This window comes from Ornithodoros turicata, chromosome 4 (assembly GCF_037126465.1).
Source record: "Ornithodoros turicata isolate Travis chromosome 4, ASM3712646v1, whole genome shotgun sequence".
NCBI lineage: Eukaryota > Metazoa > Arthropoda > Arachnida > Ixodida > Argasidae > Ornithodoros > Ornithodoros turicata.
This window is the reverse complement of record NC_088204.1, coordinates 26,896,965-26,923,314: the sequence shown is the minus strand read 5'-3', so window position 1 is coordinate 26,923,314 and position 26,350 is coordinate 26,896,965. Positions and strand designations below refer to the sequence as shown.

General features: G+C 47.2%; 1 long non-coding RNA gene and 1 pseudogene across 1 annotated transcript; both read left to right on the top strand.

The window, feature by feature from the left end:
- Positions 1-465: 465 nt before the first annotated feature.
- Positions 466-1,052, top strand: LOC135392857 (uncharacterized). Its single transcript, XR_010422261.1, has 2 exons — positions 466-535; positions 877-1,052. It is a non-coding gene; the product is annotated as an uncharacterized LOC135392857 (long non-coding RNA).
- A 21,122-nt stretch (positions 1,053-22,174) lies between these two features.
- LOC135390477 (uncharacterized) lies at positions 22,175-24,454 on the top strand (annotated as a pseudogene).
- Positions 24,455-26,350: the final 1,896 nt, after the last annotated feature.

Here is a 26,350-nt window from a genome sequence, read left to right as displayed (position 1 = left end):
TTCAACACGGCGGAAAGCAGGAGAGGAACCACCGACGAAAGAACGCCCTGTCCTCGCTGCTGAGACAGATAGCGCTTCAAACGTTGCGGATTCTTGTGAATCTTTTTGTAGGCGAGCCGTCGTAAAAAGCGTTTGTGCTTCTTCAAACGCGCGAACGTATCTGGAGCTAGAGCCACCTTTCCGTTCAATACATTGAGGCAAATTTCGGAGAGGTGTTTCATGTCGGACGAGGACGAACGTCTCAAGACGTCGCGACGGCGCGGAGGGGGTAGAGTGGAGAGTACTTTGAGTAAAATGAGGTGAGGGCGGAGATTCATTTCGGAGCGTAGATATATTGACGTTCTCCGGGACGTTCTCCGCGCGCGCATCCATAGCTGCCGCGGCGCGTCGCCTCACTCAGTTTCTCTCGTGCTGTCGCGGAAGACGGACGTGCGCTCCGCGCGCGCGCTAAGTTTCTGGCTGGCTCTCGTAGAGAGCAGACGTGTGTTCTCCGCGCTCGCTCAGTTTCTGCCTGGAAGTTGCCGCGGGGGAAAAGGTGAATGATTTGACGCGCTCCTTTTCTCGTATGTTTGCCGTGTTTAGCGGTGACCGCGCTCGTGCTAAGCCTTTTCTCGCATATTTAGACTTGTTTTGCGGTGTCCAAGCCTGTTGACGCATGTTTAGCGATGTGTGGTTCCCGCCTTGTGTTAGCTGCGTAGTGTTGTGGTTAGGCCTAAGCGATCGTCCCCGTAAGCCTTTTTCCCCGATGTGTCCTGTTTTCTCCGTGCTGTTTTAGCAGTAGCGGTTAGACCTTTTCTCTCGCATGACTAGACTTGTTCAGCAGTGCTGCCATTTTTACCTGCCGCTAGTATCTTGTTCTCTGTCTTTCTCGTCTAGAGCTATGATGGTGGCGCCATCTGGTGTGATGCCTTGCAACTAAGTGGCCACCTGTCGTCGATCTCTGCAACTACCAGTTGTCAACAAGCAACATGGCGGGCGCTGGTCACTCGGGTGTTGCGGAGCGGGTTCTTCGCCGCGGCATCGTTGATTTTCGAATAAATTGTTTCTCTCCACTCTATTTCCATCTTTTTATTTTATTTTCTACCTATTTTTTTATATTTTTATGGACACAGATTGTCCGCAACGCACAGGGTGGTCTGGACACGTCCTAGATGCTCCCCAATTAGTGTGATGACTCCCTGGAGGGTCCTGATTAATGTGGGGGGTCCCAATTAGCTCTAATTGCTAATTAAACGTGTCCAGAAGCCTTGTAGCGTTGCGGACAGTCTGTGTCCAGTCATTACTACTGTCTGGCCGGAGTCTTCGTAATACGTTCACTGCAGTTGTCACATCGGAGGCTGTAGACCTGAGAGTTCTTTCTGCTTCAGTGTTCTCTCGATGGAGTGAACCCCTCCGGTGTGCGCTACGATGTATCTCTGGTACACCACAAGCCGGGCAAAGAATCCGGCGCTCTTCCTCCGTCAGAGGGAGGGGTGGATCTGCTGGATAACGTTCCTCGGGGGTTAATGCTCGAAAGGGCAGCGGGACATCTTCAGACCGGGCACCTCGAAGTTGAGCGGCCCATTTCGACCGAGAAAGCCATGTGCACGGCTAAGCCCACAAGTGGCACCCCACGTTTGGGGCGCTCGTTCGCCCGGCGGTGTGCAGGATGTGCGGCCCTGGTGCTGGTATCGCTTAGGGTAGCATTAGCCTAGGGGGCGCCGTGGTTTTGTCCTTTGCCGTATCCCCAATTCGGTTATTGTATAAGTTTTGTGATGTTTCGTCTAAGCCTAATTGCAGAAGTTGCATCCGTCCAATCCGCACTTCAGCCACGGACAGAGCCACCCTATGGACCGTACGCCGCTACGCGGGTACGCTACACGTAGCAAGCCCCGCAATCTGGCAGATCCGTGACCTTGGTCCGACGAGGAGCCAGCTAGAAGTAACTCGGTGCCTGCAGGGCCGGGATCAGTGGCATACTCAGTAAAAGTGCCTGCAGGAACTTGATAACGAGCGCTATACGCGATCGGGACTCCCTTATAGCGGCGGCTTTACAAGCTGCACGACACGACGGCGTAGGGACATTTTACCCTAGTCCGGAATGTTCGCCGACTGTCATCGGCTGTCTGCCGAAAGAGCGAACGAACGGTTACAATGTTACAATCCGTGACCCTGATAATTCGGAAGCTGGCTTTGCAAGCAGCAAGATAATAGGAGACGCTTTAGCTCCTTTTGCTCTTTCCGTCCGAGATAACATCGAGGACAGGGAACCAAACATCGCCGTTCGAATTTTGGGTAGAGATTACATCGCCCTTATCAACGCTTATCGGCGACTGTTTTTACGGAGAAACCGGGTAAGTCGTCTGTGTTGCAGCAAAGCATAGACATCGGTAACGCTAGACCCTGGCGTTGTAATCCGAGACCATTGAGTGTTCATAAGCGTGCCTTATCAGATGCTCTAGACGAAATGCTCCAAACTGGTGCAGTCCAAAGGTCTTATATTTCCTGCGCAATGCTACTGTGTTGTCAACACTTGATTGTAGTAGAGGGTTTTTGCAAAACCAAGTTGCCCCGGGGGATGTCCCGAAGACAGCATTTACCTGTCATAGGGGTTTGAGTTTGTACGGATGCCGTTCGGTCTGTCTAACTCTCCCGCCAGTTTCCAACGGTTAATGCATACCCTATGGGGAGATGCGAAGTATAATTTCGCAATGGCGTACACGGGTGATGTCGTAGTGTTTTCCAGAATTTTTCAGGAACACTTCCACCTGTCAGTTGCCCTTGCAAGGACGAGACAGGCAGAACTGACTGTCACCATGAGTAGAGTGCAGGCGGTAATTCCAGTCTCCCCTCGAGGATCTAGACCAGGATTCCGATTCCGGACCAGCTTCTACCCGCTACAGTCTGCGCTCTCGTAGGCGACGCATGTAGCAGTCACTTTTCCGGTCACTAGCCCCTGGTGCTCCTGGTTTGGCATAGCATATCCTCTTCACGTGGGAGCTTTGTATTCACGGCAACCCGCATTGTGTATTGCACAAGGCCTTACGACCTCGTCGGCTGGGAGTGTTCTCCTGACTGTGTATGCATTTTTTCAATCCTTTTAGACCAGACTCAACGCCGCAAGATGAGGACCCGAGGAGGGGGGCAGCAGCGCCCCAGTACATCGTCTGATTCCAGATCTGCCCGCCAGATTGTCCGCACTCATTCCGTCGCCACTTGGACGGTAGTAGCTGACCACGGACCCGTCTGATGGCTTTCTCGGTCGAAATGGGCCGCTCAACCTCGACCGCTGAGAGGTGCCCGGTCTGAAGAAGTCCCGCTGCCCTGTCGAGCATTAACCCTCGAGGAACGTCATCCAGCAGATCCACCCCTCCCTCTGACGGAGGAAGAGCGCCGGATTCTTTGCTCGGCTTGTGGTGTACCAGAGATACATCGTAGCGCACACCGGAGGGGTTCACACCATCGAGAGAAGACTCGTGGCTGAAAGAACTCTCAGATCTACAGCCTCCGATGTGGCAACTGCAGTGGACGTATTGCGAAGACTCCGGCCAGACCTGTTAAGAGAGCTGGGTGTTCTCCCCCGCCAGATGGATGACGTCGTCCTGGATATGCCCGATGACTTCTAAAAAAAACTCTGATTAACTTTGGCCCCCCTTCGTTTGTTTAGCAGACTGTATGTTTTGTTTTGGGATGGGGGAATGTGGGGTGATATGACTCCGCACTGTTTTGAGCACGTGTTGTGCCGTAGGCACATGCTATCGCAAGCGCGCGATAACGGTTTGCACTCGGTACGCTCGAGGGGGCGTGGTAGACATCCGTAAAAGCCAGAGGTGACTGGGGAATGGGTTCTTCTCTGTCGGCGGTGCGGTGAGGACGGTGACGGATGCATGTCTGGTAGGAAATAAACCTTTGTTCTTTGTTTGTTATTGCATTTTGTTGTGCTGCTTTCCTCGCCGGGAGCGGACACCCCGAGAGTGGGAATGAGAGATTCCCACAAAGTGAAACATCAGTCAACATACATGACGCAACAAAACTTATGCAACAAAATTTATGGTACAAAATAATTTGCATTCCCTGCTAGGCTTTCTGTCATCATCTTTAAGGCTCATGACAATGCAAGAAATAGCTTGCAAACAAAATTCTGTTATATTGGGGTTCCACAACTTCTCAGTTTTAGCTGGTGGTGATCACAACAGCTCTGAATTTGTGCACTGGGTGCAAAGTCATGGAGACTTGTAAGACACTTTTTTTTTGCGAACTCACATTGCACTTCCTGGACTGAACTGACACTACTACTTTTTGCTTTTATGGTTCTTCGCAATGTAATTTTACGTTCACTACCTAGAAATGCAGAGTCAAGTCCCTGATTTGATTATTCAAGACAGTCCTAGTATAAGGTCAGGGTCCTGTGGCGTAATATTCGAGCTTGTAGGAACCAATACATATACTAGCTCGTTAGGTATTTCTCATGCAATGCAAAAATAAATAAATAAATAATAATGAAGGAAAAATAATAATTTCTAGGTTTTCACTGCAGCGCCCACTGACCTCCATCATGACCTCAGTTCCTGGCATGTGCAAGAAATGTGGAAATAAATGCTGAATTTAACAAATGTTGTCATTTATCCCACATGAACAACAGCTTCTAAAAATAATTAATCTTTCCATCACAGAGGGTACAGCCAAGAAAACCACCTCCAACAAGACATAACATAGAGGTAGAGCAGGACGTCAACCATGAGACTTCACAGCCAGGACCATCGTGGGCTGCAGGTCCAGGGGTCTTGTCACCTCAGCCAGTTCGATCCTCATATAACCTTGCTGCTGACCACACATACACAGTGCAAGATAGTCCACGGACCTTAAAAAGGAAGATAGACATCACAGTTGAAGCACTGGACAACGTGAAGAAGCTGAAATGCTCTGAAGAAAATGCCCGAAGACTGAAGAAAAAGGTACTCACTGCGGAGAGTGTTATAGAAGATCTCGAGAAGAAATCTCTCGTATCAAGTCAATGCACTGACATGCTTCGTGGCACCTTGTCTGATGTGCAGCTAAATTTAGTACTGCGCACCCTACAGAACAAAGCTGGAAAAGTAAGCAGAGAGCAGTATCCCCAGTCACTGCGTAGCTTTGTGCTCACTCTCCAGTTTTATTCAGCAAAGGCATACGAGTACGTCAGGAAGACATTTAACCTTTCGCTTCTACACCAGGCGACACTCAGGTCGTGGTACAGCTCTATACACGGCGAACCAGGTTTCACACAGGAAGCCTTTGATGCACTCAAGGTTCTAGTCGGGGAACAACAGAAGTTGTCAAAGCTCTCAAGAATCATAGTATTCAACAATCAATGACAATGACCAATGGCCGTAGAAGTCGAGTGTTGTAATACTAATTTATAAATTCTACATGTCATGTTCGCAGTGATGTTAGTGTGCAATTTTATACAATTTTACTGGGTATCACTTTAAACAAGCCGTTTGTGAGGTAGGGTGGAAGTAAACTGCGGCGTTAACCTCGCAAGTGCAATCACTCTTGCAGCACTTGTTACGTCATGCGCTCTTCGTGCACAGCGCTTCGAATTTCTGTAACGAACTGCCACGACAGCTGAACAACTGCAACACACTCGTAGAACACAATACGAATGCCAATAGATTATGGAAAAGGCCAAACGAGAACCATATACAGCGCCTAACGAACCACACAATAACAAACGAAAACCACACACAAACGAAACTACCTTACAATAACAAACAGTGCAAACCCTTTCTAAGCAAAAGGAATTAAATTGATAAGTTTTCATTCACCAAACTCCTCTATTTTTATGCTCCCCGTGCACGTAACTAACGACACCATATTCGGAGTACAGGAAGCGGAGAAGAAAAAGAACGTAATTACCATGAAAACTACAGACACACCGCCGAAGCACGGTAGGAATACACCAGCACACTGATTCCTAAGAAAGATGCGTGCTAATCAACAATGAGGAGCGTTTAAAGAGTAACAAATGCTCCAAATCAAATCGCTTCCCATTGTTTCCTATGGGAGCAGCCGGCGCCGTTGGGTCCTCCAACATGGCGGCTGGTTGCCGCACCTCTCTCCCACGAGCCCCTCTCCTATGCGCGATCCAGCCTTTATACATAGAGATCAGTGGGCAGACGTGACGGTCGCAAATGTCACGTGGTTTAGTTACAAAGAACTGCGGATGCTGGTAAACAGTCAGTGCGGCAAACCAACGTAGTGCTGGTCCAAATATATTCACTATAAAAATAGTCAAACACACATACACCGTCACACATGGCACATGTTGGACTAGTTCAACGAGAACCCGCTTGGTTCGCAGCGAGCGCATAGCGCCGGAGCTCAGGAGCTTGGCTTCAAAACAGGGGCATCGCGCATTCCATGTATTGAATATGGCGGTAAGCACACCAGTCTTTCTAGCCCACCATAGAGCACTGCACGGGCCCGGGCCCCCGACCCGGCCCGGGTCCGACCCGGCCCTCGGGCCGGGCCGGGCTTGTTATTGGCTGTGTGCTCCGGGCCGGGCCGAGCCCGGGCCGACAAAATACGCCAGCACCGCGGGCCGGGCCGGGCCCGGGCCGACAAATATGTTCCAGAGAGTCAGGCCCGGCCGGGCCACGCAGCTAATTCCACACATTGGAGATGCATTAGTTCATATCTTCAGGCGCTTGCGTCATTCCTGTGCATAGTTTGCAAAGACAAGCAAAGGGTACTGCATTATGCATATGATTCGACCCTCTAGAACATTCTCCAAGCCACTTTACATTGCTCCTCACATATTTCACAATCACTTTGGCAAAGCTTGGTGAGAGGGATAGGGACTGGGAGAAGCAGTTTGTCGACAGCATGCTCTATCTCCGCAAAATCTTGACAGTGTAACGATAACGCCCCGTGCGTTCTGGATTTAATTTGGTCTCGTGCGGTTACAGTGTTAAACCGCCATCACTTGTATGTTTGTCTTCTCTCCTTCTAAATTTACTTATAAATTTGTTTGATAATCGCCAGAAACGCTACCTCGCGGCTGGAAATACTAGGCCGGGATCTAGTCGCCGGGTCACCGGGCCGGGCCGGGCCGGGCCGGGCTCTAGTCACTGGGTCACCGGGCCGGGCCGGGCCGGGCTGCATAAAAATATGAAGGACCGGGCCCGGGTCGGGCCGGGCCATTTTTCGATGCGCCCGGGCCGGGTCGGGCCCGGAAAAGTCGGCCCGTGCAGTGCTCTACCCCACCATAGTGAATCCGAATACGCAGGAGGCGCTTCGTCTGCGCCAACAGACAACGCGGCACGCTTATCTAGAGAGCAGTGTAAGCTTTAGGAAGATCTCTGTGTATTGTGCTGATAATCTGTACATGCCAAGACAGCACAGCGTGACGACCCAACGTCGGTGCGCCGGCGTCGACCGACCCGACCGGGTCGGCTCCGACCATGGTCCGGCATACGGTTTGCAACACGGGGATGTTAATGGTCCGTTGTCGGCAGCCTGTATCGTACCCCAATGATTTGCCGAGGTGCAGCCAATGCACACTTACGGGTACCTCCTTCCCCCACACGAGATCTAATTTGCGCGATTCTTAACAACAAAATCAATATGTCATTGTACAAAACTCTTTATTGCATCATAGCCACCAGCTACATGGGTTCTTTATGGCATCACTTCACCAGCAATGAAAAAATGAGTGTTACATCAAAGTATACAATCACCAGCCCCCGCATATGTACTATTTACTTCACAAATATTACACTTAACAGAGTTTATATGGAACAGAGATAGAAGTTGGAACTCGTTGCCAGTTAAGTTAGACTGTTGAAAGATGGAAGTCACTGAAAAGGTTAGCCAGAACAGAATTGTCTCCAGTTATACTGTGCAAGAATTGTAGGCCGGTTTCATGTCAGCTCAAACAGGGAGGTCCCATGGACCTCCTGAATTTTCATTATTTTTTTTTATATTTAGAAGTTCATCGTACATGATGATCAACATGGGTAAAATTAATCATTTCTACCGAATAGTTTCCGTGTAAAAAATCGAGCAATCCGGCCCTGAATTCGAGTGTTGCAGTTTTGCCGTGTTTGCACGTGTATATATACCTCCTGAGTTTTAAAAGATATTGTAGCGTGAATTTCTTTTTTTTCTTTTTTTTATCACTTGTACTTCGCTAGGCATAGCTACTGTCTAGTTTTCAGCGAAATCGAAGTGCATTGTGTGCGTCTTGGGAGGTGCATTAGTATTTTTCTGGGGATGACGCCGAAATAAGTCATGTAAAATAAAACGTTCAAATATAAATCTCTTAAATATCAAATTTGCAAAATAAACTCTTCAATATAAATCATGAGAAAATCCATGCCGTCGAAATAAACTCCGAAAAATAAACTTTGAAGAATAAACGCTTCGAAATAAATCTTTTAGCATCCATCGTCCCTGATTGGTAGACAGCCGACGGCTCTACGTCCGCCGTGGAAAATAGTACCCCCCTCGCGCTTGGGGCTAGCCAGGGCTATAACTGAGAAAGAGGATTTCGGTACACCGGAAGTAGGTTGTCTGTCTGTCTGTCCGTGACCAGTTTTGCCAACTTAGTAGGGGGAGGGGGGGCTGATATCATTCGGAATGACGGATGCTCGGGAGCGTATTATTCGGTGAAGTTCTGTTTTAGCAGTGCAACTAACGCACGACATTGGTGTAATATAGTCTAATATAGGGCCGACTATCAGGAGAGTTTGGCCATTCTTTGGTATGTTTTCTGATTTTGCGTTTCTCTTTTTCGTGTGCGTGCGCGCTTTCTTGGCCTTTCTTTTACCAGTGCGAATGACCGTCGTCGCGCAATCCGTCCACAGCGCTCAGCTGGCTCAAGGATCAAGAGCATACCTGGGTAAATTACTTCTAAAATGTAATTAAATTACATTACTCCAGTTAGAATTTAATTGAATTACATTACTCATTACTGCAATTGAACGTAATAAAATTACATTACAATAACTACGAAAAAGTAATGACATTACAATGTCATTACTTTACCATTATTGGTATACATGTTCCCGAGTTTGTGGAAGGCACAAGGGACACACAAGTTGACGAAACTTGCCTTTCCCCGAAATTTGAGGAAAAAAATGTATGCTTACAATGTATCAACAGTTAGCTTGTACTCTTCTATTTGTCTTGTAGAGGAGGTGGTGTTCCTCTACATGAGTCCTGACCGGCGATGATGGAAATGTCCCAGCGGGCAGATGTGCGTGGCCTCACGCTAGGACGGTGCCGGTAGAACTGCCGTAACCAGAGCCGTAGCGCGTGGCAGCAGAGGCACGTCTTCGTCATCACACACGGGCCGCCACATCACTCCCCCCCTCAGACGCGGAGCGGTGTAGAGCTAGCGGTTGGGGTCCGCGTTGATACATGAAGTGGAGGAAGACAGGCGACACGTAGTACAGGGACGACTTGTTCAGAAATCGCAGTAGCAGCAGAATGGTTGGTGCGGGCAAGCGCTGACCGGGCGGGTTCCAGGGGCGGTGTGAGGGCAGGTATGCCGAAGTAATTCAGAGAGGGGCGACAGAACCGCGACCGGTTCGTGAGCGCTGGGCTCGTAGTGTTGTCGCCAAGGAGACTGCGGGGAGGACCATCGTGAAGCACGGGGAGACCGGGAGTAAAACTCACTGTGGCCTCCGTGCGTGTCCCCGGTGGAATGTTGGTCCCGGAGCCTCTTGACCGCATGTGGACGAGCTGCCAGTGTCTTGTATGGAAGCCTGGTGGGAAGGCGAGGCGGGCAGGGTTCTTGGACCGCAAGCGTAGCAGATGCGGGTGGGGCGGTCGACAGCGGCGTACCGCGACCGGTACAGGAGCGTGATGCTCGGGAAGGTGCCGCTGGTGGAAGTCCGAGGAGTGCCATCACGAAGCGTGTGGCGACGTGACGTGGAGTGTGGGACCATTGCGACGTGAGCTGGGTAGATGGGTACAACCACGGTGTTTCGCGGCCGGGCGTTGGGATGAGTAGAGCCGCGGTGGATTGGCGTCGTCGCCTAGCGGTTCCTCGGTTGAACGATGCACCGCACCTTCGGAGATGACTTCAGAGGTGGGCTTGCAGGAATTTCGGATGGTATTGGGCCGAATTACGCCGAACATGGTGTTCATAGTTCGGGTCACCAAATGTAGAGGAGGTGGTGTTCCTCTACATGAGTCCTGACCGGCGATGATGGAATGTCCCAGCGGGCAGATGTGCGTGGCCTCACGCTAGGACGGTGCCGGTAGAACTGCCGTGCCAGAGCCGTAGCGCGTGGCAGCAGAGGCACGTCTTCGTCATCACACACGGGCCGCCACAGTCTCTTCTACATGTCATGCTAGTGTGCCACGTATGACGTATCGTTCCACAATGTAGAGACGAAGGAGACACAGTGTATCACGACAACAGGAAGATTGTCAGGAGGATGGGGCCCGCAAACAATGGTTCTCCAGGACTACAAACCGTTGACCTAACAACGTTTGTTTGTGGGTGCCCTGCCTATGGCAACTGGCTCGTCCAAGGGAATTGACGTTTCACGTGCCGATTGAGTGCGTCACCGTTCATAGTGCCGTTGGAATTCTTTTCACTCGCCAGTCCCCCAACTCTCTTTCTGCCAGTGCGAACACAGAACACACACTCGATTCTTTTGTAAAAAGTAATGAGTAATGTCATTAAAATTACAGCCCAAATGTAATTAAATTACATTACAAATTACCTAATATCAAAAGTAATGCATTACATTACAAATTACCAGAAAAAGTAATTTATTTATTTTTACTACTGGGTACTTACTACTGGGTAGTAATGCTATTACTACCCAGGTATGATCAAGTGTGCGTGTCCTGTATTCATACGCGCATCGTCATCATCACTTTTAAGCTGGATATTTCGAAATCCTAAGTTGTTATGTAATTGATAACAATACAAACATGAGTAAGAAACATCATAATAGCATGTTTCGCCGAAAACAACATCGTGTCGCCCATACGGCTATCACTACTTTGATACGGAGCGTTACCTTCCTAAGCCTAACCATGATTTATTTTAACAGCGTTTATTTTGAGGATGTGTATTTTTAAACGGTTTATTTCCGAAAATGGATTTCGAAGGGTGGAATTTTAAGCGTGGATTTTTAATGTTTTATTTTAAAAGATTTATTTCGGCGTACAGCCTTTTTCTGCCGTATGACTTTGCTCTGAACGTCTCTAATATTATGACAAGTGTGAGAACCCGCCCACGTCCTTAGCTCTGAGAGGAAACTTCAGCACAGACCACGCATTTTGTGCTGGAAGCCCTCTGCATAACTTAAAAAATGAAGTAAGGAAAGCTTCGCAGGAACTTCTGGGATCCCTGAAGAAAGAAAACTCCGAACTCGATATTTATTTGTACAGTATGCGTACCGTCATGTACGCTGGCCTTTGCTGACAATTTAGTCGTTGAAAGACTGCTTTTCGGCAACGTGGGATTTTATTCAGATGCGTTGTGGAAAATAACGAACTCCGAGGTGCGGATTCTTTCTTGAGCAGAACCTCAAAAGTTTGCCGACGAAGCTCAGGTGAGGCTAAGGCCAGGCAGCTTTGCCCAAATAAGGGAGGCAACGACAGGAGGCACGCGATACCGCAGTATCGCCAGCTGGCCTCCGGCAGCAACGCAGTAATCGCCAGTGTACGCCTTTCGAAGCAGAATTTTTTCAAGTCAGATGAAAGTTTTAACATCGGGCCATGTCCTGACAAAATCTAAATGAAATCAAAAGGGGCCTTGTTGAGAAACCGACGAGCAAAATCCGTGTTCTTTCGAACTATGCCTAAACATTTGCCTGTTTCAGCCTAGTGACTTTTTTAACAATGTTTTGGCGCATTATAGCCTCCGTTGCTGCTGCGCCATTAAAATACTAATCATCATCATCATCGCCTGTTTCAGCACATGTCTGTAAGAGATATACGCACGAGAGATATGTCAGATGAAAGAGCATTAAAAGCTGAGTGAACTGATACTAAGTATGGCAATGAGGAATATCTATAGCTAGGGAAATCACGCGTCGAAATTGGGACAAAACTGCGAAAGGGAGCATGTTCGCCATTTTTTATAGCACACAGCGTTGCACCTGCGCGCCAAAAATTTTAGCTCCGACAGCTGGCTTGTAGGCATACTAAAGCATAAAAAAATTTCTCTACAATATGTTTTAACACTCGAGAGATATACGCGTGCAAACACGGCAAAACAAACATTCGAATTCAGGGCCGGATTTTCTCGATTTTTTTGCACGAAAGCTATTCGGTAGAAATTATTCATTTCAGAGCTGTTGATAATATTAAATTATGATCAACAATATATCGGGGGGCTATTTTTAAATCTGTAATTCGGGGAGAAATCGGGCGATAATTGTGCCTTGGGGAGTAGTAAGATTTTCCCCTAGTCGATGATGGTAATGACGGGGAAAGGGGTTGGTGTTCGTCGGTGCCTTGCCGGCCGTGCATGAAGCAAACGTAGACTAGGAGTACACTATATACAAGTTTATTTACACGGGGAGACTAGTGTCCCACCCAACTGCCAAATCCTGAGTAATCGTCACAATCACATTCACTTTCCGCTACCCCTCGGTCCGAGGTCGGCGACAAGGTAGGTTTCGCGTTCCGCGACCTTCATCCATTATGACGAGTCTGGTTGACCTTCCGTGCGTATTACGGAGTCCTTTCTTCCCCACAGCTCCACGGCGGGAGTAGCCTTGAGTCGCCACTTAAACTGGTCACTTCGAGGCTCGGTAAAATTCCACTACAAGCGAAGTTTGATGGAGGCAATAACTTGACACCTCCCTACCAAGAATGTTCTAAACACAGAAGTCTGTCGTGGAACTTGAACAATCCAAAAAAGTTGGTGCCGATCCACACGCGCACACACCCAGAAAACCAGAGTGGACAGGGAACCGGACAAAATGTTCCCGGAAAAAATGTCCCCGGAAGAAATGTCCCCGGAAAAAATGTTCCCGGAAGAAATGTCCCCTGGAAAAAATGTCCCCCGGAAAAAATGTCCCCCGGAAAAAATGTCCCCTCGGGAAACATCCAATTTTGGTACGCGTGGAATTTTTGCGAAATCCCCGGTTGCGATATTGCAGGTCTTGAAGTCCTCGGGCTAAAAATAAATACTAAAATTCCTAACCACTTACCAAGTGTTTTTTGGAAAGCTCGACCTACTTTCACTTACGATTTCTAGTAGCGAATACACTGCAATCAATTGTCACGTTCGTTGATGCAACGTGCACACTTGGCTGGGATATTCTTATTTTGTTTCTTTCTTGTATATCCTGCGTGACGTCGTACTGACTGATGTGCAATCAGAACGCCGGGATTTTGAGACTCGATTTTAGGCCTGATGACACAGCGATCCTTTCAGGTTTGAAGGAATTAACGTCTCCCTAGTATTTTTCTTCATCAACATCAACATAAGAGTGGGACGTACTTTTTTCTGTACCAGCTCGCGTGGAGTAGCGGTTTGGATGATCGCCTTTCACTTCGAGACTGGGAGGTGACACGTGTTCGAATCCTGTCTCTGAGGTTTTCTCTGGGTTTTCCGTCGGACTTTCCTGACGAATATCGGCACACTTAGCCCTGAAGTCGGCCCGGGACGCAGACTAACCTCCCGTCACCCTCCCTCCTGCTGTCGTCTGTCCACGCCTGTACACCACGTACAGCAACAGTTGCTTCGCGGCGCTAACACGGAAAAACATTTTCTCTGCTAATTCGCACAAATGTGAAGTGTCACACAAAGTAGTACGCCGTCCAGTTTCAACGAATCAGGAGAGAAGATGTCATTCGGAATGGCCAGGAGCATGTCAAGTTCTGTTTTAGAAAAGCGCAGATCGACGTGCAGTGTGATGTGTAAAAAGGAAAATAAAATGCGGGGGGACAACAAAATTGACAGGCAAAAATGTATTTCAATATGTCTAGCGGTGTCACATCTCCGGAGCCCCATGACTGTACAGGCCGCTTTGTTGCAAGACACAACAAAGTAAATTCACCAAAACTGACCCACAGGGACTCCCGAGGCAAAGAAATGCTATGTGTGAGTATAGACGGGTAGAAATCCAGCGAACCGGTAGAGATGTAGGAAGGGAGTTGCCTCAGGACAGAAGCCGCCGATATTCTGTTCGAAATATCGGCGGCTTCTGTCCTGAGGCAACTCCCTTCCTATGTGTGAGTAGTCATTTTAAAATGGAATTTAATACGAACAAATTAAGCGACTCGTTGCATAACCGTAATTGGATACATATACAACATACATTGGAATACAAACATATACGGTATATGTATGCTTAAATATAGCGCTTACTCTTTTTTTCCCTACATGTGCCGGGGGGGGTATATGTTTATTCACACAAAAAGGAGATGCCGGCCTTACATGTGCAGCTTCGGGACTATTCAAATATATTCGATTTAGTAGAAGCATCAGTTCGATTTGGAACTCGAACATTGAATTCCATATTTGATTCGGAAATGGAATAGGATATACAATTACTCGCTTTGGTGCTCAAAAATCCAAACGTTCACACCGTCATAGTAAAAAATCAACGTCCGAAGTCAACCAGTCCACGCGTACCAAAAGTGAATTTTCCTCAGGGGACATTTTTTCCGGGGACATTTCTTCCAGGGAACATTTTTTCCGGGAACAATTTTTCCGGGGACATTTCTTCCGGGGACATAGCTTAATAACTCGGTAGCGTCGCAATAGCTAATTACACACATCTTACTGATCCCTATCAAGGCGGGATAGCGCGTCTGCGCAACGATTCAGCACACCTTTAATGTGGCTTATTTCGTCACCACATTGATTTTTGCTCCATATACCCATGTGCCCACACGATAGCAAAGGTCTATTGCAGACCATTTTGTTTGTGAGGGTGCCAGCTTTTTGCTGAAAAATGCTATTGGGATATTGTCGCCCTCAAAACACTGTGACAGGCAGGCTCTCACTGCCTTTTCCGACGCGTCTGTTGTTAGCGTGAAATCTCTCATTGGGTCAGGCGCATGCAATTTTGGAATTGCCGCCAGCGCCAACTTAACTGTTTCAAACGCTGTTTGGGCTGCCTCACTCCATGGTATCGCGTTCGGTACCCTTTTACCCGTGAGCTCGGTCAACGGTAGCACTATCTGTGAATAGTTCGGAACATATTCTCTGTAATAACTGAAGAGCCCCAACATGCCCCTCAGGCCCCTTTTAGTCGTTGGAGGTTTGAGACACATTACCGCTTCAGTCAGGGTCAGCCGAATGGCATCCTGATTCCACTACGTGGCCCAAATATTTGATGCTGCCCTGTGCAAACTTGCATTTATTCGCCTTGACAGTTAGGCCAACCTTTGCAATTGCCTCAAGTACTTTGCGCAAATGCTCTAAATGTTCCTCCCAGCTGTTGGAGAATATGGCTACATCGTCTATGTAGGCACACGCGTATTCCCTGTGCTCGCGTAGCACTTCATTCATCACTCTCTGAAAGGTAGCCGCAGAGTTTTTTAGCCCGTATGACATGACACGCCACGCATATAGCCCATACGGCGTCTGGAACGCGGTGTACTTTTGGGAATCAGCATCAACCGCAATTTGCCAGTACCCACGCGTCATGTCGAGCACCGAAATGTAGTTTGCGTTAGCCACACTGTACAACAATTCGGACATGTTGCGCATAGGGAAGTTGTCCGTCTCAGACATTGCGTTTAAGTTACGGTGCACATACGGAGCGACCCGTCCTTCTTAGCCACACATACGATCGGCCGAAATTTGCCGTTCGACCCCTTCTAATGTAAAGTGTAGCAACACGGGAAGAATAATGTGGCGTAATTTATCGTGCACGTCCTTTTGTTTATATTAATTTATTTATATTGTCGTATGCCGTATGCGTGCCGTATACCCCAATCTGACAGCATAGCAATTGAACTCTCAAACAACAACCATCTGTTGAACAATAAACGGAGTGAGATTAATATAAACTCGCTCAAAGACTCGTACACAACGCTGGACCCAAAACCCTTTGCCGCACACGCCGCGTATCGCGGTTACGAGGCCATAACAACGCTGTGGAGAGCCGCCGCCGAGAGTGGCTGTCCTATCGCTCGCAGCGCCCCCACAGCCAGTGATTTCCCCAGAAATTCACTGCTGGGGCGGTGCCGAGCTTTCAAGGGGGGTGGGGTACGCTTGGTGAAGGTTCCACTTGCGGAATTTTTCTTAGACACGGAAATAATCGTTCCACAATGCTGACATATCTGGACAGCTTTCCTATTTTATTTGTACATGTTATTACGTTAGAACATAGTACATTAGAATACAGATTCATTATGAACGGCATTTCAACATTAAGATGCATAATCATGCGACCGACAAAGAAAAAAGACTAGCCCCTTGTCTCACGAAGTTTAATGAATACCTAGCAACCAACTGTGAAAACCTTAGACGAAAAAAGCAGAATACCTCGCTTGATTGAGTTGGGCGCAAATGGTTCTTGATGATCCACATTGAGTTTGCGTGCCCGCACGCATTTTTGCTCGTATATGCGCGCAATATATGCATTGAACAGTCACTTTCAAATGATTTTGGACAAATACATGGTACGATCATCTGCATGTCTGTGGTCCTACAGCCCAAGTTTCACAGTACAGGATGTAATTCGCTGCGCCTTCTATTCATCGGAGATAATCCGTCTATTAGGGGCTACATTGGAAACAACACCCCTCCACGTCACCGAACTCTGCGTCACTTTCGAAGATGACACCTACCGCATTCGCCCTTGATATATAAGGCAGCAATCTATTTGCGTGGTCCTATTTTTGCTTTTCCCCATTTAGCTTTACAATGTAGCTGTCTGGCCTCCTTCTCTCCTGCACAATGGCCGGCCCTTTCCATTTTGCCTGCAGCTTTCCGGACGTTTCTCCTTCCAGAATAGACCTCTACCTGTTTGTAAACAAATGACGTCATAATGTTCGATAGCGCCACGAGTTTGGTAGAGTTGAACTACGTTCAATGCTAGTGGCGAACAAGGTCGCGCCCGAAAGCCACGGTCGTGAGGGGATTACGATGGTCTCTGAAAAGGACGCGACCTTCGGTCCTACTTTTCTTTCAATAGGAGGCAGCGAACGATTGCCCATTCGTGGAACCCAGCTCTCCACTTCCGATCTGTTTTGGTTTCGGTCTGTCTACAACGTCATGATGACGTTTCTCGGGTAGAGGTTTATTAGGACCTGATCACCAACGTCGAAGCTTTTCGGTCGCGCGCGGAGATTACTGGTTAGCGTACGACGTCTGCCGTTCATTCGCGCTGGCCCGAGCTCTGTCCGCTGCCTCTGCCATTTTTTATCTTAAGTCGGTCAACTATTCTACCGCTGGCTTATTTAGCCCTGCCGGCGGGGTCCATTCTCCTGTCCATGTACGTTGAGGTATACATAATGGTCCCATCGGAGCTCTGCCGTACATCAGCACGAAGGGTGACACCCCCGTCGTGTCATTAGGAGCCTTGCGATAGGCCCATAATAAACACGGCACTGAACTGTGAAAAATAGTAATGTATCAAGAAGATGCCTTTTCTTATACATTGGCTTTTTTGCTATAAAGGCCTCTTATTATGGATACCCGAAGTCCTTTTAAAAGAAAAACAACACAGCATACCAGATTGTATTCCTTTCAAGCAAACATCACAGCGCGATAGGTTCATAGTGTTGTAACCGAAGTGCGGGGTGAATTCTGAAAGTGGAAGATAGCTTGAGGTCAGGGTTACACTGAGAAAAGTACACCACACCACAAGACGCACACGTTATGAATACAGACCAAATAACTAAACTTACAGTTTTCAGCATGACAGGACAAGATCCGCTAGAAAAATCTTGACCATCATCACTGGCTCTGAGGCAGAGGTCTGGTGGTGGACACTTCAGTGATACCCCCATCAAGGCACTGATTTCTTTAAGCACGCTCTGGTAGTGGTCCAATACGTGACATTCTGAATAAAAGATCAGGATAGCTTTCATTCACTCACAATTTGAAACTAATTGACATATCATGCGTCGACCATATTAGGCAAACGGATTAAAGCAGAATAATTTATTCACTTCGGAAGTTTTTTTTTTTTCTTTTTATTTAGAATGACTACGAAAAAGGGGGCTTGAGCTGAAGACCTCCAGCATTCCAGTTTTGTAGCCACGCAGGAGTTGGAAAAGACAGCTGCAGCACGCAGTCGTCTTGAGAAATGGTTATAATTCGTTTGATGTGAAATACACAATACACACTTTACTGGACCATATTTTCAACAAAACGTAGTCCATTATCCTAAAAGCAACGCAAAAACCACAATGGATCACTGAAATATGAAAGATGATGAAAGATGAAAGTCACTGAAAAGGTTAGCTAGCTGTAGGGCTCGAACCCACATTTTCTGCAACACCCGTGACTTCCAGGGTGCGTCATCTGAAGGGACAAACCAGCTACTCTTTGACTCTAACAGCTCCTTTCACTCTCACATTTTTGCTCACTCATACACACACTCATACGACGGGATCGACGCAGGCGGCAATTTTGAGGCTTTGTATGTATTTGTCCCTTCTATGTTGTCCCAGCCTCAGAACATCAGTTCTTTCATGTTCACTGAAATCCGTTATGCTGAGCTGCTAAGTTTCGAGAGAAACCTTCTGGAACGGTGCCATTCATGTTGAAAAGTATCTATGAGTAACGTTTATCAATGCGAGGAATACCACAAGAAGAAATAGCACTTACCCCTCGATGAATCGCTTAAAAATGTCGGATGTAGGTCCGTAGCCGGGCTTATGTCTTTTTTAAACAAACGGAAGTAGACATCAAGTAACAGATGATTTTACCAGAAAGATGAGAAAATTACGGGTAAAATCAAACAAAAATCAACGTCGTATTCGCCCCGAGAACGACCACGGGCGTCGCTCCGAGCAGCCGCTCGTGATTGGATGTGACGTCACACTAACGTAGAATGCAGGATCACTGCCTGGATGGGATGGATTGATATGCCATGCGTTGCGCCTTGTATGAATAGTATGTACTGGTTCAATCGTGTGTTACCTCGAAGCGTCTGAAAATCCATTCACAGATACCGTGTATTATTGGTCTCTTTTACCGCTCTGACCGGCAGAATTTGCCATTAAAACGAAAGAATGGTGATGTACTGCACAGTACCGGGCTGCAGCAGCTCCGGTGGTCATGAAGGGCTCTCTTTTCATTTATATCCGAAAGACCCGAAACTCTGGAAGGCTTGGGCTGCAAAACTACGCATGGTCAAGGCAGTTTCGGATACTTTTCGGGTATGCAGCAACCATTTTGAGCCAGAGGATTTCGTGTACTCGGTCGGTACACGCACGTTTGGTAACGCCGCGCTGCTCGTACGTTTGAGTTCATTAAGCTGGAAGGTTTCTTCTTATCAACCATTGCACAAACCGCCAGTTTCTTGTTATTAATAATATATTTTAATTGTGGTACAGGTTTCGCGCTGTGCTCTTGCGAGCGCGGGGTGCTGCTCCGGACTCCATTCTCTTGCATTACTTATTGCCCTTCGTCGTGAAGTCATCGATGTATGTTCGCACGTTTTAAGGTTGGAAAAGAAGAACACTAGAATCGGGTGCTATTCCAAGCCGCAACCTTCCAAAGCGTCCACTGGACAGACCCAAAAGTGGAAGTGGACAACAGAGGGCAGAGAGATCCAGGAAAAGTAAGGCGGTCCCCTTTACTGCATGTTTGTCCTCGTTTGTACAGTTCCGCGCTCCACGATGTCGCCTAACGCAATCACATGCGACGTATTTGACATTGAAGCAGTGTCTCAGCACAGTGACCAGTCTATCCAAGATTATGAAGACTCTGATTTGCAATCACGGATTTTAACCTATAGCCATTACAAGCAGACATATACTGCAAAGGTTCTCGTTTGTGAAACCCGAGGAGGGCTCATCAGCTACGTAAGCGAAGCATATGGAGGGAGGACGTCAGACACTTGTCAGACACTTGGGAGGACGTCATAGTGTCAAAGAGAGTAAGGTTCTCGAGAAGTGCCAGCGAAATGATGCTGTCATGGTTGACAAGGGGTTCCTGGTTGAATCACTTTGCAACGAAAAAGGAATTGAAATGATACGGCCACCATTCTTGAAAGGTCAGAACCAGCTTACACAACAGGAGGGAAGAAAAAATCAGTCAATTGCACAGGCTCGAGTACATGTCGAAAGGGCCATCCACAGGATGAAACTTTTCAAGATACTCCAGAATGGAATACCGCTGGAGCTCTTCCCATACATTGATGCTATAATCACCATCACTGCAGGCATTGCAAACTTATCAAAGCCACTGTTCAGTGCAGACAAGTTTCTGGATAAGAGCACCACACAAGAAAACATTTATATAGAAGCATGTACCCCCTCTGGCGATAACAGGTTTTAAATGCCTGCTAGTTCTGTGTTTTATTATTAGTATGACTAGTCTGTTAGTGTTCGGCATAACAAATTTTAGATGTTTTTATTGAACTGACATAGCTTGCTCTTTTATTGCACTTGTTTACTGTTTTAAGGGTTCATGACAATAAGCTGTTAAAAAAGTTGTAGCATTTGGCACTCTGTTTTCTTTCTGTCAGAATTAAACAATGTCCCGCATCGTGGGCAGAACGTAGCTTTTGAAGAAAAATGTGCCCCTCTCCAAAAATACATTGAAATTGTCTGTGTCAAAGTCCACCGTGACAACCAGCATCCGCTGTGCACTCTCGTAAACAAAGAGGGGATCTTCTTTGAGCTCAGACACACCCATTTGTACTTGTGTCTGCCCATAATAATGGCTTGTCTTTTTTAGTTTGTAGTAATTATTCTATTTCTTCAATTCACTTTTCTTGAACTTTTCAATGTTCTGAGGGCACTTCACTTCTAGAACCACACTTCCACAGCAGTCGCACTCCACAATGGCATCAGGTGTCGCACCAATGAATGGCAGGTCTGCTTTCACTATCAGCCCACATTTCCGTATCTTGAAATTATCGTGGCCTTCTCGGAGGACTGCATATGCAGCTTTGGCCTCACCCTCCATTCTGAGTCACTCTTTCATCGCTTTAGCACACTTTTTGCTAGAATGCAAGAGGGCCTTTAGCAGAGGGCGCACGTCATGTGGCCCCATCTGCGTTTGCAGAGACTTCACCCTATAGTGTGCACACGGTAGGCAACAGAGGCAGTGACCATACCCACTCTGTGCATCTTCCATTCACTGCATGTGCTCTGCCCTCTGGTGACAGATTCGATGTGCTGGACATCTTGCAATGAGTAGCTCTCCACCAGAGCATCGTAGAGCTCGTTGTTGGTCTTGTCTGGGTGGAGCTGTAGCAACTGCCTCAGCACGCCCTGCAGGTTGAGTGGAGCACTTCCAGAGGAACTCTCACCTGCCTCGTCGGAAGCAGCTGTCAGTATGTACCTTGAACGATGCCACAGCATTATAGCTCACAGACACTTGTGCCGGTAAACAAAATATTAAAATGCACAACTACACCTCTGCGCAAACCAGTACCAGTCTGATCCTGGGATACCCAGAACACAGAAAAATAAACAACATTTTAATCGTTAAAAAAGCAATAACCGTCCTAATGCTAAACATGCACTACAGATGTAACTTCAGAACAAGTCTAAAGTTCACTCCGTTCATATGCTTCACCTTACACTGAGCACATTTTATGTAGTAATAAATACATGGTAAAATGTAAAGCTATGACTAACCTCTCAAAATGTGACCACTGTTTGTGTTAGGAGGGCTCTGGTTTGTTGCTCTTTGCTGATCTGCTTGCCGCACTGTTGTTAGGAGGTGGCATTCGTCGTGTCGCACAGCTGCAGCAGAGTCTAAGAGGCCGTTTATAAGTGCCTCAAGTGAAATTGCTGTTTCATCATGTGTGAGGCGCCTCCTTTTTGCCTGCAACACAGTGGCATTCGGGAGGTTGTCAAAATCTTGTTGCTACAAGGGAACAGCAAGGTTTCCTCTGGCAACATTCTCAACGATAAATGAGGCTGAAAACCTATAGACCACTTTACTGTTTACAAACAAGTGGCGCCACCTGCGCATGCGCGGGGTTGGTGTGGGCAAAACAAGCGTCTCTCCAGCTGTTGCGCTGTGACATCGGCACGTTTTGGAGGTGTGCCGCTTGTATCTACGGCAGTTAATCATTGAATCCACATGATGTCGGATTATTTTAATGCACTGAAGGACCATGACAAGTGTCGCTACAAGGAGAAGTTGCATATTAACGGTGTTCAACACGAAGATCCGTACGCCGTTCACGAAAACGACTGGACGTCAGAGCCGCGCACCATGCCGCCGACAAGGATCGCCAGTATCGTCGTTTACTTAATTTTCTCTCCAAGTCAGTTTACTGCGGACACTGTACAAGCATACAAGTCATTAGAGGCCTACAATTACTTTACTTCTGGTAAGTTACTTGTCGTTATATGCATTCTGAAACAGCCCAACTTTGGTTGCTTGCGGTCCTCAATTTGCACGCTTTTGCAAAGCAGGTTTCGTAAGGGAGTGTAAAACACGAGAGCCTCATGGATCTGGAGTCTGTTTTGTGAAAGCTAAGATTGTGCCGTCGCAGAGAGTTACTGGCGATCCCCACAGGGCGTGGGTGTGTTTGAACTCTGCAACGGGCCAAGTACGCGCCGGTCACTGCACATGCAAAGCGGGGTGAGACATGATTTCTGACTGCGTATTATTGTTCACTATGGATAACGTTCGTCAAAATGGGAAGTGGCGTGTTCCCGTGATTTGATTACCTATGAGTGAAGGTCGTTTTTGTGTTCTACATTTGTTCACAGTTTAACAGGTGTGCAGCCACGTAGCTGCCCTTTTGTTCGCCGTCGAGTTCACAAGCCGCAGACTTGCAGAAGGTGCATCATGTACATCTCTTCCATGTGCCTGGAGCTCAAAAGTTAACAAGAAGGTAGTCATATTTGTTTTCTTATTTAGTTGCACAATGAACTGCATTTTACGTTCTTGCAGTCAACTATGGTACCCCTTGATGAGATGAACCTCAGCAAACCTGGAAAACCAAGGAAATCAATTCCGAAAGAGCCTGACAACACTTCTGAGCTTTATAATCCCGCCGATGCGCACATATTTAAAAGACTGAGAGAGATCAGTCCAGCTGCAGTTGTCCTAAGATCCGTGCCAAAGATGGACCCTAATGATACAGATTCCGCTTCAGAAGATGAAGAGTGCTGCACATTTTTAAGGTAGTTAAATTGAATTGAAATCCTTGTGAAGACACGTAATGACCTCAAGCATTGTATGCAAGGCCTTGCGTGTCATTTTCTATTACACTTCATGTGCTCTATTTTCAGGAATGCCGCAAAATCTGGTTCCAGTTGCGAGACACTAATGCACGACCTGTTCGTGCCTATCACTGAAATCGAAAGGATTGAGAAGTCAACTAGGCAGCAGTCTTCAAGCCACCTGTGGAAGGAGGCAAGATACGGAAGAATTACAGCATCCATAATGCATAGGGCAAGTAACTTGCCACATTTAAAGGGACAGTTCGGGAAAACCGGAAGTTGATTTTTTCCAACTGCCACGGAGGCTTACATGCTGGGTGGAAAGTTTCAGCTCACAAAATGGCGTGGTTTTCGAGATATCGAATAAAAAATACTCCTCTGAAGACATCCGGTTTCGTTTTTCTCCCTCGCATACTCCTTGCCCCAAGGATCCTCTATGTACGTCAGCCGTCACGTGAGCATGACGTCCCCAATGGACAAAGTGGACCGGAGGACTGCGCCGTTGCTGGGAATGCCGAGAGGTGTTTTGTCTATGAGTGTACAGAACAGAAGGCTACGCCGTGATACCTGTGTTTACATTGACGCTACTCTGCATTTTAGTCTACATAACGCGTGATTGCTACTCAAAAACATCATAATGGACAAATGCTAGCACGCAACAATCAATTATCGCGCAAACAGGCATGCGCAAGTCACGTGCGGCATTGCTCTTATGCACGTCACGCGAGAGCTCGCTGCGGCCTTTACTCAGGACCAACTGCTGCATAGAAAAAAGTCGATTATAAATCGTGCGATACGATTTCTTCTGAAATACTTTGCGCAGTTGTTGTGAGGAGTATTAGAAATCATAAGGCGGTGTTTCCCAGACCTATGTTTTCGACCGGACTGTCACTTTAAGTCTCAGTTGACCCGAACAATGTTGCGCATGAAATGTGTGATGCATATAAAACTGAAGAATGAAAATAATGTTTGTGTAATTTAGGTCAAGGCACGAAAGCTAACCACAAGTCCTAGAGGTATAGTTGACACAATCCTCCAGAGAGTCCCAGCCATCACCACAAAGCAAATGCAGTGGGGACAAGACCACGAAATGATTGCAAGAAATGCTTACAAGTCATTCATGGAGACACGCCACAAGGACTTCAAGATCTATGATATTGTGTTTGTCATTGACGCAAAGGTGCGATAGACTGGAGTCTCAACAGCTGACCCAAATTGTTATGCATGAAGCTTGGGCATGAAGTGAAGAGTCCATAACAAAATTTCTTAAGCTGCTAAATTTCTTAATGAGAATTGCGTCCTCAGTGAGACTCATGAGTACTATACGCAAGTCCAAACTCAGCTCCATGTCTGTCAGAAAGAAGTAGCTCACTTTGTTGTGTGGAGCCCTGTTGCCCCAAGGGAATTAGATGCAGGTGCTCCCACGTTAAGCCACTCGCATGCAAATGACCTTCACCGTGTTATCATAAATGTTGTAACATACAAGCCATTCGTGCAAGGCTTGCTTGCTAAAGCAAAAGATTTCTGGAAAGCATTTGTTGTTCCAGAGTTATTGTAAATATAAGTATGTAGATATGTACATAACTTGAGCTTCCTCTTTGTATTTCATGTATGCATATGTCAGTAATTATATCTAAGCTTTGTAAATAGTTTTCTGCACAACCTTGTAATCGTTGACAATATTCTGCAACATGCGTGTGGGAAAATACATCTTGTGAAGTTTGCAAACAGTCTGCAACTTGATGTTAGTACCAAAAGAAGTTAGTCAAGAATGCACTGTATGGTCGAAAGAATGCCCAGGATGCCAGCTGCTGAGTAGAATGCATGACAGTAAGACCAGAGACGAAAGAATGACAAGGCATAGGCAGACATATACACGCACAGTCTGACATACAGCTTTCAGACCTTGTGAGAAATGTTCGAGACTATGCATGTGTGTCTGCAGATTCCTTGTAGTCCGCTTCCTTGGGGACTTAGCCTTATGCATGGTATCATTCTTTATTATATCACCAGAACACGAGATTAACACATGCACAATGTTGAACATGGTTGTCTGAAATCGTCACTTGGTGCTTCAATAACACGTACAGGCTCGACCACCCTTGAAGGTGCCTTAACAATATTGCATCCGATGGTGGACACAACACCCCACAGCTTTCTTTTTCAAAATGCACAACCATGCAGCAGCAAGAAATTTGAGAGAGCATGGTTTGCAAGGTTCCGATTTCAAACAACTGCGTCCAATGCTGTACAACAGACATGATAAGGCAACAAGGAGAGAAACATGGGTGACACTGGAGACGCAGCAAAAAAATAGTGCAAACACAAAAGAAGCAGGAGTGAACTCCTACATTAGTTTTCTCCTCAGGTTTGTGAGGGAAGCACAGATTACTACTATGTTTGTGGCATGTGGAAGCAAGCTTATGGGAAGCCGGTCCCTTAGAATGCGATGTACCTTGTGGAAACCCGGTGTTTCCACAACCTCGGGGCGTCAGTCCGTCCGTTCCGTCGCCAAGGAAGACACAGCAAACGAAAAGGTTCAAACAACAAGCAATGATTTATTACATACCGCTCGCACTTGGGAAATACAGACCAGCCCACAACCGGCAATATCCAGGAAAAAGCCCCCCTGCGTTGTCACGCCACTCGCTTATATCTGCTCCCCACACATCACTAGCGCCCCCTGCTTGGGAGCGTGTGAGCCCCCGCAAGTCGCTATCAGTTCGCTGATAGCGCTGCCTTTATCAAAGGTCATGGTCTGTGTCGTCTTGATCACGAGACCCAACACTTCCCCCCCCCTCAAAAGTTTTTTTTTTTTGCGCGGAGTAAGTCCCATACAAAACGGTGATGCACACCTTACAGAAATTCAATGTCCGAGTCTCACGTTAGACCTCAATGTCGTCAGGCATGTCTATGATGTGGTCGGCAGGTGGTGGAGGGGGGTCCTGTCCACGCAACAAGTCCGGGCGGTGGCGTTGCAGAACGGCGACTGCAGCAGCGACATCAGAGTCGGTTGTTCTGGCCTCTCGCAAGGCGTCCATCTTGGCCCGGTGAAGGCGTCCCTGGCGATGAGTGAAGCGGTGAA